Source organism: Camelus ferus, chromosome 18 (assembly GCF_009834535.1).
Source record: "Camelus ferus isolate YT-003-E chromosome 18, BCGSAC_Cfer_1.0, whole genome shotgun sequence".
In the NCBI taxonomy this organism is placed as follows: domain Eukaryota; kingdom Metazoa; phylum Chordata; class Mammalia; order Artiodactyla; family Camelidae; genus Camelus; species Camelus ferus.
The window spans coordinates 36,892,399-36,901,689 of NC_045713.1; the positions used below are offsets into that span (position 1 = coordinate 36,892,399).

At 54.9% G+C, this 9,291-nt stretch overlaps 1 long non-coding RNA gene across 1 annotated transcript in view; it reads right to left on the reverse strand.

The window, feature by feature from the left end:
* Positions 1 to 244: 244 nt before the first annotated feature.
* Positions 245 to 9,291, reverse strand: part of LOC116657628 — a 23,893-nt gene continuing 14,846 nt past the window's right edge. Inside the window, exons 3-4 of the long non-coding RNA XR_004312825.1 lie at positions 6,156 to 6,415; positions 245 to 280 (exon numbers count right to left, since the gene is read on the reverse strand). This is a non-coding gene — a long non-coding RNA (uncharacterized LOC116657628). The remainder of the gene's footprint in view (positions 281 to 6,155; positions 6,416 to 9,291) is intronic.

Below are 9,291 nucleotides of genomic sequence, written 5' to 3' on the forward strand. Positions count from 1 at the left end.
CCACATCTTCCCAAGCCCACATCAGCTCTCCAAGTCCACGTCATCTCCCTGAACCTGTGTTGTGTCCCCGAACCGGTGTCATGTACCAGAGCACGTGTCATGTCAGTGAGGCCACATCATGTCCACAAGCCCCCAAAATATCGGCGAGCCCGCATCATCTCCCCGAGCCTGTGTCATGTCCCCAAACCGGCATCAAGTCCCTAAGCTGACATATCCCCAAGACCACATTATCTCCGCAAGCCCTCATCATGTTTCCAGGCCCACATTTCCCCAAGCTGACCTCACCACACTAAGGCCGCATCATGTCCCCAAGCACAAATCATCCCCCCAAGCCCGCATGAGCTCCCAAGCCCACGTCTTCTCCCAAAGCCTGCATCATCTCCCTGACCTCACAGCATATCTGCAAGACCACTTCATCACCCCAAGCCCGAGTCATCTCCCACTGTCCAATCATCTCCCCAAGCCCGCATCATCTCCCCAAGTCTGAATCATCTCTCCAAGCCCACATCTATCGAAACCAAAATATTCCTAAGCCCACATCAGCTCTCCAAGTCCACATCACCTCCCTGAACCTGTGTTGTGTCCCCGAGCTGGCGTCATATTCCAGAGGCCGTATCGTGACAATGAGCCCACATCATGTCCACAAGCCCGATAATGTCTGCGAGCCCACGTCATCTCCCGAGCCTGTGTGATGTCCCCAAGACCACATATCCTCAAGCCCGCATCATCTCCCAAAGCCCAATCATCTCCCTAGCCCACATCATCTCCCGAAGCGTAATCACCTCCCCAAGCCCGCATCATATCCCAAGCCTGCATCATCTCCCCAAGCCTAATCATCTCCCCAAGCCCAATCATCTCCCCAAACCCGCATCATTCCCCAAGCCTGCATCATCCAGCCGAGCCTTTGTCATGTCGCCAAGCCAGCGTAATATCTGCAAGTCCGCATCATTTACACAGACCCACATCATCTCCCCAAGCCAACATGATCTACCCGAGCTCACATCATCTCACCGAGCCCACATAGTCTCCCCAAGCCCGCATCATCTCCCGAAGCCCACATCATCTCCTGAAGCGCAATCATCTCCCCAAGCCCACATCATCTCCTGAAGCGCAATCATCTCCCCAAGCCCACATCATCTCCTGAAGCGCAATCATCTCCATAAACCAACATCATCTCCCCAACCCCGTGTCATCTCCCCAAAGCCAATAATTTCCCCAAGCCCACATCATCTCCCCAAGACTACATCATGTCCCCAAGCCCGCATCATCTCGCCAAGCCCACATCATCTACCCAAGCCCTCATCGACTCCCAAAGCCCGCATCATGTTTCCAGGCCCACATCTACCTAACCCGACCTCACTACCTTAAGCCTGCATCATGTCCCCAATAACAAATCATCTCCCCCAGTCTGCATGACGTCCCAAGTCCACATCATCTACGACAGCCTGCATTATCTCCCTGAGCCCACAGCATGTCTGCAAGACCGCTTCGTCACCCCAAGCCCGAGTCATCTCCCACAGTCCAATCATCTCCCCAAGCCCATATCATGTCTCCAACCCACATCTCCCCAAGCCCACATCATCTCCCCAAGCCCGCATCATCTCCCTAAGCCCAATCATCTCCCCGAGCCCACATCATCTCCCCAAGCCCGCACCGAATCCCCGAGCCCGCATCATGTTTCCAGGCCACATGTCCCCAAGCCGACCTCACCACACTAAGGCCGCATCATGTCCCCAAGCACAAATCATCCACACAAGCCCGCATGAGCTCCCAAGCCCACGTCTTCTCCCAAAGCCTGCATCATCTCCCTGAGCTCACAGCATATCTGCAAGACCACTTCATCACCCCAAGCCCGAGTCATCTCCCACAGTCCAATCATCTCCCCAAGCCCACATCGTGTCTCCAACCCACATCTCCCTGATGTCCCATCATCTCTATGAGCTCATGTCATCTCCCCAAGCTGGTGTCATGTCCTCGAGCCCGAGTCATGTCCCCGAGCCGATGCCATATAAGGGAGCCCACATCATCTCCACGTGCCAGGGTCATCTCCCTGAGCCCATGTAATCTCCCCAAACCATTGTCTCCCCAAGCCAACATCATCTCCACAAGTCTGAATCATCTCTCCAAGCCCACATCGTTCGAAACCCACATCTTCCCAAGCCTACATCAGCTCTCCAAGTCCACGTCATCTCCCTGAACCTGTCTTGTGTCCCCGAGCGGCGTCATGTCCCAGAGCCCGTGTAGTGTCAGTGAGGCCACATTATGTCCAGAAGCCCCCAAAATGTCTGCGAGCCCGTGTCATCTCCCGGAGCCTGTGTCATTTCCCCAAGCCTGCATCATTTCCCTAAGCTGACATATCCCCAAGCCAACATCATCTCCCTAAGCCCATTCATCTTCCCGAGCCCACATCATCTTCCCAAGCCCGCATCATCTCCCCAAGCCCGCAACGACTCCCCAAGCCCGCAACGACTCCCCAAGCCCGCATCATGTTTCCAGGCCCACATGTACCTAACCCGACCTCACTACCTTAAGCCCGCATCATGTCCCCAATAAAAAATCATCTCACTGAGCCCGCATGATCTCCCAAGACTACGTCATATCCCAAAGCCTGCATCATCTCCCTGACCCCACAGCATGTCTGCAAGACCTCTTCATCACCCCAAGCCCATCATGTCCCACAGTCCAATCATCTCCACAAGCCAACATCATCTCCCCAAGCGCACGTCATCTCCCTGAACCCGTGTCGTGACCCTGAGCCGGTGTCATGTCCTCGAGCCCATGTTATTTCACTGAGCCCAAGTCATGCCTGGTAGCTTGAAAAATGTCTACAAGCCTGAGTCACCTCCCCGAGCCCCCATCGTCTCCTTGAGCCCACGTCATCTCCCCAAGCCGGTGTCATGTCCTCGAGACCGTGTCATGTCCCCGAGCCAACGCCATATCAGGGAGCTCACATCATCTCCACGAGCCCGGGTCATCTCCCTGAGCCCGCGACATCTCCCCTAGCCAACATCTCCCCAGGCCAACATCATCTCCCCAAGTCTGAATCATCTCCCCAAGCCCTCATCGACTCCCCAAGCCCGCATCATGTTTCCAGGCCCACATGTACCTAACCCGACCTCACTACCTTAAGCCCGCATTATGTCCCCAATAACACATCATCTCCCCCAGCCTGCATGATGTCCCAAGCCCACATCGTCTACCACAGCTTGCATCATCTCCCTGAGCCCACAGCATATCTGCAAGACCGCTTCGTCACCCCAAGCCCGAGTCATCTCCCACAGTCCAATCATCTCCCCAAGCCCACATCATGTCTCCAACCCACATCTCCCCAAGCCCACATCATCTCCCTAAGCCCGCATCATCTCCCTAAGCCCAATCATCTCCCCAAGCCCAAATCTCCCAAAAGGTACGTTATCTCCCCAATGCCGCATCATTTCCCAAGGATTCATCATGTAGCCGAGCCTGTGTCATGTCTCCAAGCTGGCGTAATATCTGCACACCCGCATCATTTACAGAGGCCTGCATCATCTCCCTAAGCCCACTCATCTCCCCAAGCCCAATCATCTCCCCAAGCTCGCATCATCTCCCCAAGACAAAATCTCCCAAAAGGCACATTATCTCCCCAAGCCCGCATCATTTCCCAAGCCAGCATCATCCAGCCGAGCCTGTGTCATGTCCCCAAGCTGGCGTAATATCTGCAAGTCTGCATCATTTACACAGACCCACATCTTCTCCCCAAGCCAACATGATCTCCCCAAGCTCACATCATCTCCCTGAGCCCACATAGTATCCCCGAGCCCGCATCATCTCCCCAAGCCCGCACCGAATCCCCGAGCCCGCAACATGTTTCCAGGCCACATGTCCCCAAGCCGACCTCACCACACTAAGGCCGCATCATGTCCCCAAGCACAAATCATCCCCCCAAGCCCGCATGAGCTCCCAAGCCCACGTCTTCTCCCAAAGCCTGCATCATCTCCCTGACCTCACAGCATATCTGCAAGACCACTTCATCACCCCAAGCCCGAGTCATCTCCCACTGTCCAATCATCTCCCCAAGCCCGCATCATCTCCCCAAGTCTGAATCATCTCTCCAAGCCCACATCTATCGAAACCAAAATATTCCTAAGCCCACATCAGCTCTCCAAGTCCACATCACCTCCCTGAACCTGTGTTGTGTCCCCGAGCTGGCGTCATATTCCAGAGGCCGTATCGTGACAATGAGCCCACATCATGTCCACAAGCCCGATAATGTCTGCAAGCCCACGTCATCTTCCCGAGCCTGTGTGATGTCCCCCAAGACCACATATCCTCAAGCCCGCATCATCTCCCAACGCCCAATCATCTCCCTAGCCCACATCATCCTCCCGAAGCGTAATCATCTCCGCAAGCCCGCATCATATCCCAAGCCTGCATCATCTCCCCAAGCCTAATCATCTCCCCAAGCCCAATCATCTCCCCAAGCCCGCATCATTTCCCAAGCCTGCATCATTTCCCAAGCCTGCATCATCCAGCCGAGCCTTTGTCATGGTCGCCAAGCCAGCGTAATATCTGCAAGTCCGCATCATTTACACAGACCCACATCATCTCCCGAAGCCAACATGATCTACCCGAGCTCACATCGTCTCACCGAGCCCTCATAGTCTCCCCAAGCCCGCATCATCTCCCGAAGCCCACATCAATTCCCCGAGCCCAATAATCTCCGCAAGCCCGCATCATCTCCCTAAGCCCAATCATCTCCCCAAGCCCACATCATCTCCTGAAGCGCAATCATCTCCCCAAGCCCACATCATCTCCTGAAGCGCAATCATCTCCATAAACCAACATCATCTCCCCAACCCCGTGTCATCTCCCCAAAGCCAATAATTTCCCCAAGCCCGCATCATCTCGCCAAGCCCACATCATCTCCCCAAGCCCTCATCGACTCCCAAATCCCGCATCATGTTTCCAGGCCCACATGTACCTAACCCGACCCTCACTACCTTAAGCCTGCATCATGTCCCCAATAACAAATCATCTCCCCCAGTCTGCATGATGTCCCAAGTCCACATCATCTACGACAGCCTGCAATCATCTCCCTGAGCCCACAGCATGTCTGCAAGACCGCTTCGTCACCCCAAGCCCGAGTCATCTCCCACAGTCCAATCATCTCCCCAAGCCCACATCATGTCTCCAACCCACATCTCCCCAAGCCCGCATCATCTCCCCAAGCCCGCATCGACTCCCCGAGCCCAATAATCTCCCCAAGCCGCATCATCTCCCTAAGCCCAATCATCTCCCCAAGCCCACATCATCTCCCCAAGCCCGCACTGAATTCCCGAGCCCGCATCATGTTTCCAGGCCACATGTCCCCAAGCCGACCTCACCACACTGAGGCCGCATCATGTCCCCAAGCACAAATCATCCCCACAAGCCCGCATGAGCTCCCAAGCCCACGTCTTCTCCCAAAGCCTGCATCATCTCCCTGAGCCCACAGCATATCTGCAAGACCACTTCATCACCCCAAGCCCGAGTCATCTCCCACAGTCCAATCATCTCCCCAAGCCCGCATCATCTCCCCAAGTCCACATCAACTCCCTAAGCCCAGTCATCTCCCCAAACCCGCATCATTTCCCAAAGCCCGCATCATCTTCCTAAGCCCAATCATCTCCCTGAGCACCCATCATTTCCATGAGCACACGTCATATCCCCGAGCCAGTGTCATGTCCTCGATCCCGTGTCATGTCCCAGAGCCGACGCCATATCAGGGAGCCCACATATCTCCACGAGCCCAGGACATCTCTCTGAGCCCGCGTCATCTCCACAAGCCAAAAACTCCCCAAGAGAACATAATCTCTCCAAGTCTGAATCATCTCTCCAAGCCCACATCATTTCAAACCCAGCTCTTCCCAAGCCCACATCAGCTCTCCAAGTCCACGTCATCTCCCTGAACCTGTGTTGTGTCCCCAAACCGGTGTCATGTACCAGAGCACGTGTCATGTCAGTGAGGCCACATCATGTCCACAAGCCCCAAAAATATCGGTGTGCCCGCATCATCTCCCCGAGCCTGTGTCATGTCCCCAAACCGGCATCAAGTCCCTAAGCTGACATATCCCCAAGACCACATTATCTCTGCAAGCCCTCATCGTGTTTCCAGGCCCACATTTCCCCAAGCTGACCTCACCACCCTAAGCCCGCTTCATGTCCCCAAGCCAGCATCATCTCACCAAGCCCGCATCATCTTGCCAAGCCGGCATCACCTCCCCAAGCCCACATCATCTCCCTATGCCCAATCGTCTCCCAAACCCCGCATCATCTCCCCAAGCCCACATCTCCCCGAACCCGCATCATGTCACCAAGCCCACATCATCTCCCCAAGCCCACATCTCCCAAAAGGCACATCAATTCCTCAAGCCTGAATCATTCCCCAAGCCCGCATCTTCTAGCTGAGCCCGCATCATGATCCCAAGTCCTCGTAGTATCTGCAAGTCTGCATCATTTACAGACGCCCGTGTCATCTCCCGGAGCTGCATCATCTCCCTAAGCCCACATTATCTCCCCAAGCAAAACATCTCCCCAAGCCCACATAGTCTCCCCCAAGCCCACATAATCTCCCCAAGACAACATTATCTCACCAAGCCAACATCTCCCAAAAGGCACATCATTTCCCCAAGCCTGCATCAAATCCCAAGCCCGCATCATCTCCCCATGCCCGCATCATCTCCCCAAGCCCGCATCATTTCCCTAAGGCCAATCATCTCCCAAGCCCAAATCTCCCAAAAGGCACATTATCTCCCCAAGCCTGCATCATTTCCCAAGGATGTATCATCTAGCCGAGCCTGTGTCATGTCTACAAGCCGGCGTATTATCTGCACACCCACATCATTTACAGAGGCCTGCATCATCTCCCCCAGCCCACATCATCTCCCCAAGCCCACGTCATCTCCCTGAACCAGTGTCATGTCCTCGATCCCACGTTATGTCAGCTAGCCCAAGTCATGTTTGCGAGCCTGTAAAATGTCTGCAAGCCCGCGTCATCTCCTCGAGCCCCCATCATCTCCATGAGCCCGTGTCATGTCCCCGAGCCGATGCCATATCAGGGAGCCCACATCATCTCCACAAGCCGGGATCATCTCCCTGAGCCCGCGTCATCTAACCGAGCCAACATCTCCCCAAGCGAACATCATCTCCCCAAATCTGAATCATCTCTCCAAGCCCACATCTTTCCAACCCACATCTTCCCAAGCCCACATCAGCTCTCCAAGTCCACGTCATCTCCCTGAACCTGTGTTGTGTCCCCGAACCGGTGTCATGTACCAGAGCACGTGTCATGTCAGTGAGGCCACATCATGTCCACAAGCCCCCAAAATATCGGCGAGCCCGCATCATCTCCCCGAGCCTGTGTCATGTCCCCAAACCGGCATCAAGTCCCTAAGCTGACATATCCCCAAGACCACATTATCTCCGCAAGCCCTCATCATGTTTCCAGGCCCACATTTCCCCAAGCTGACCTCACCACACTAAGGCCGCATCATGTCCCCAAGCACAAATCATCCCCCCAAGCCCGCATGAGCTCCCAAGCCCACGTCTTCTCCCAAAGCCTGCATCATCTCCCTGACCTCACAGCATATCTGCAAGACCACTTCATCACCCAAGCCCGAGTCATCTCCCACTGTCCAATCATCTCCCCAAGCCCGCATCATCTCCCAAGTCTGAATCATCTCTCCAAGCCCACATCTATCGAAACCAAAATATTCCTAAGCCCACATCAGCTCTCCAAGTCCACGTCACCTCCCTGAACCTGTGTTGTGTCCCCGAGCTGGCGTCATATTCCAGAGGCCGTATCGTGACAATGAGCCCACATCAATGTCCACAAGCCCGATAATGTCTGCGAGCCCACGTCATCTCCCGAGCCTGTGTGATGTCCCCAAGACCACATATCCTCAAGCCCGCATCATCTCCCAACGCCCAATCATCTCCCTAGCCCACATCATCTCCCGAAGCGTAATCACCTCCCCAAGCCCGCATCATATCCCAAGACTGCATCATCTCCCCAAGCCTAATCATCTCCCCAAGCCCAATCATCTCCCCAAACCCGCATCATTTCCCAAGCCTGCATCATCCAGCCGAGCCTTTGTCATGTCGCCAAGTCAGCGTAATATCTGCAAGTCCACATCATTTTACACAGACCCCACATCATCTCCCCAAGCCAACTTGATCTACCCGAGCTCACATCATCCCACCGAGCCCACATAGTCTACCCAAGCCCGATCATCTCCCGAAGCCCACATCGACTCCCCGATCCCAATAATCTCCGCAAGCCCGCATCATCCCTAAGCCCAATCACCTCCCCAAGCCCACATCATCTCCTGAAGCGCAATCATCTCCATAAACCAACATCATCTCCCCAACCCCGTGTCATCTCCCCAAAGCCAATAATTTCCCCAAGCCCACATATTCTCCCCAAGACTACATCATGTCCCCAAGCCCGCATCATCTCGCCAAGCCCACATCATCTACCCAAGCCCTCATCGACTCCCAAAGCCCGCATCATGTTTCCAGGCCCACATCTACCTAACCCGACCTCACTACCTTAAGCCTGCATCATGTCCCCAATAACAAATCATCTCCCCAGTCTGCATGACGTCCCAAGTCCACATCATCTACGACAGCCTGCATTATCTCCCTGAGCCCACAGCATGTCTGCAAGACCGCTTCGTCACCCCAAGCCCGAGTCATCTCCCACAGTCCAATCATCTCCCCAAGCCCTATCATGTCTCCAACCCACATCTCCCCAAGCCCACATCATCTCCCCAAGCCCGCATCATCTCCCTAAGCCCATCATCTCCCCGAGCCCACATCATCTCCCCAAGCCCGCACCGAATCCCCGAGCCCGCATCATGTTTCCAGGCCACATGTCCCCAAGCCGACCTCACCACACTAAGGCCGCATCATGTCCCCAAGCACAAATCATCCACACAAGCCCGCATGAGCTCCCAAGCCCACGTCTTCTCCCAAAGCCTGCATCATCTCCCTGAGCTCACAGCATATCTGCAAGACCACTTCATCACCCCAAGCCCGAGTCATCTCCCACAGTCCAATCATCTCCCAAGCCCACATCGTGTCTCCAACCCACATCTCCTGATGTCCCATCATCTCTATGAGCTCATGTCATCTCCCCAAGTTGTCATGTCCTCGAGCCCGAGTCATGTCCCCGAGCCGATGCCATATAAGGGAGCCCACATCATCTCCACGTGCCAGGGTCATCTCCCTGAGCCCATGTAATCTCCCCAAACCATTGTCTCCCCAAGCCAA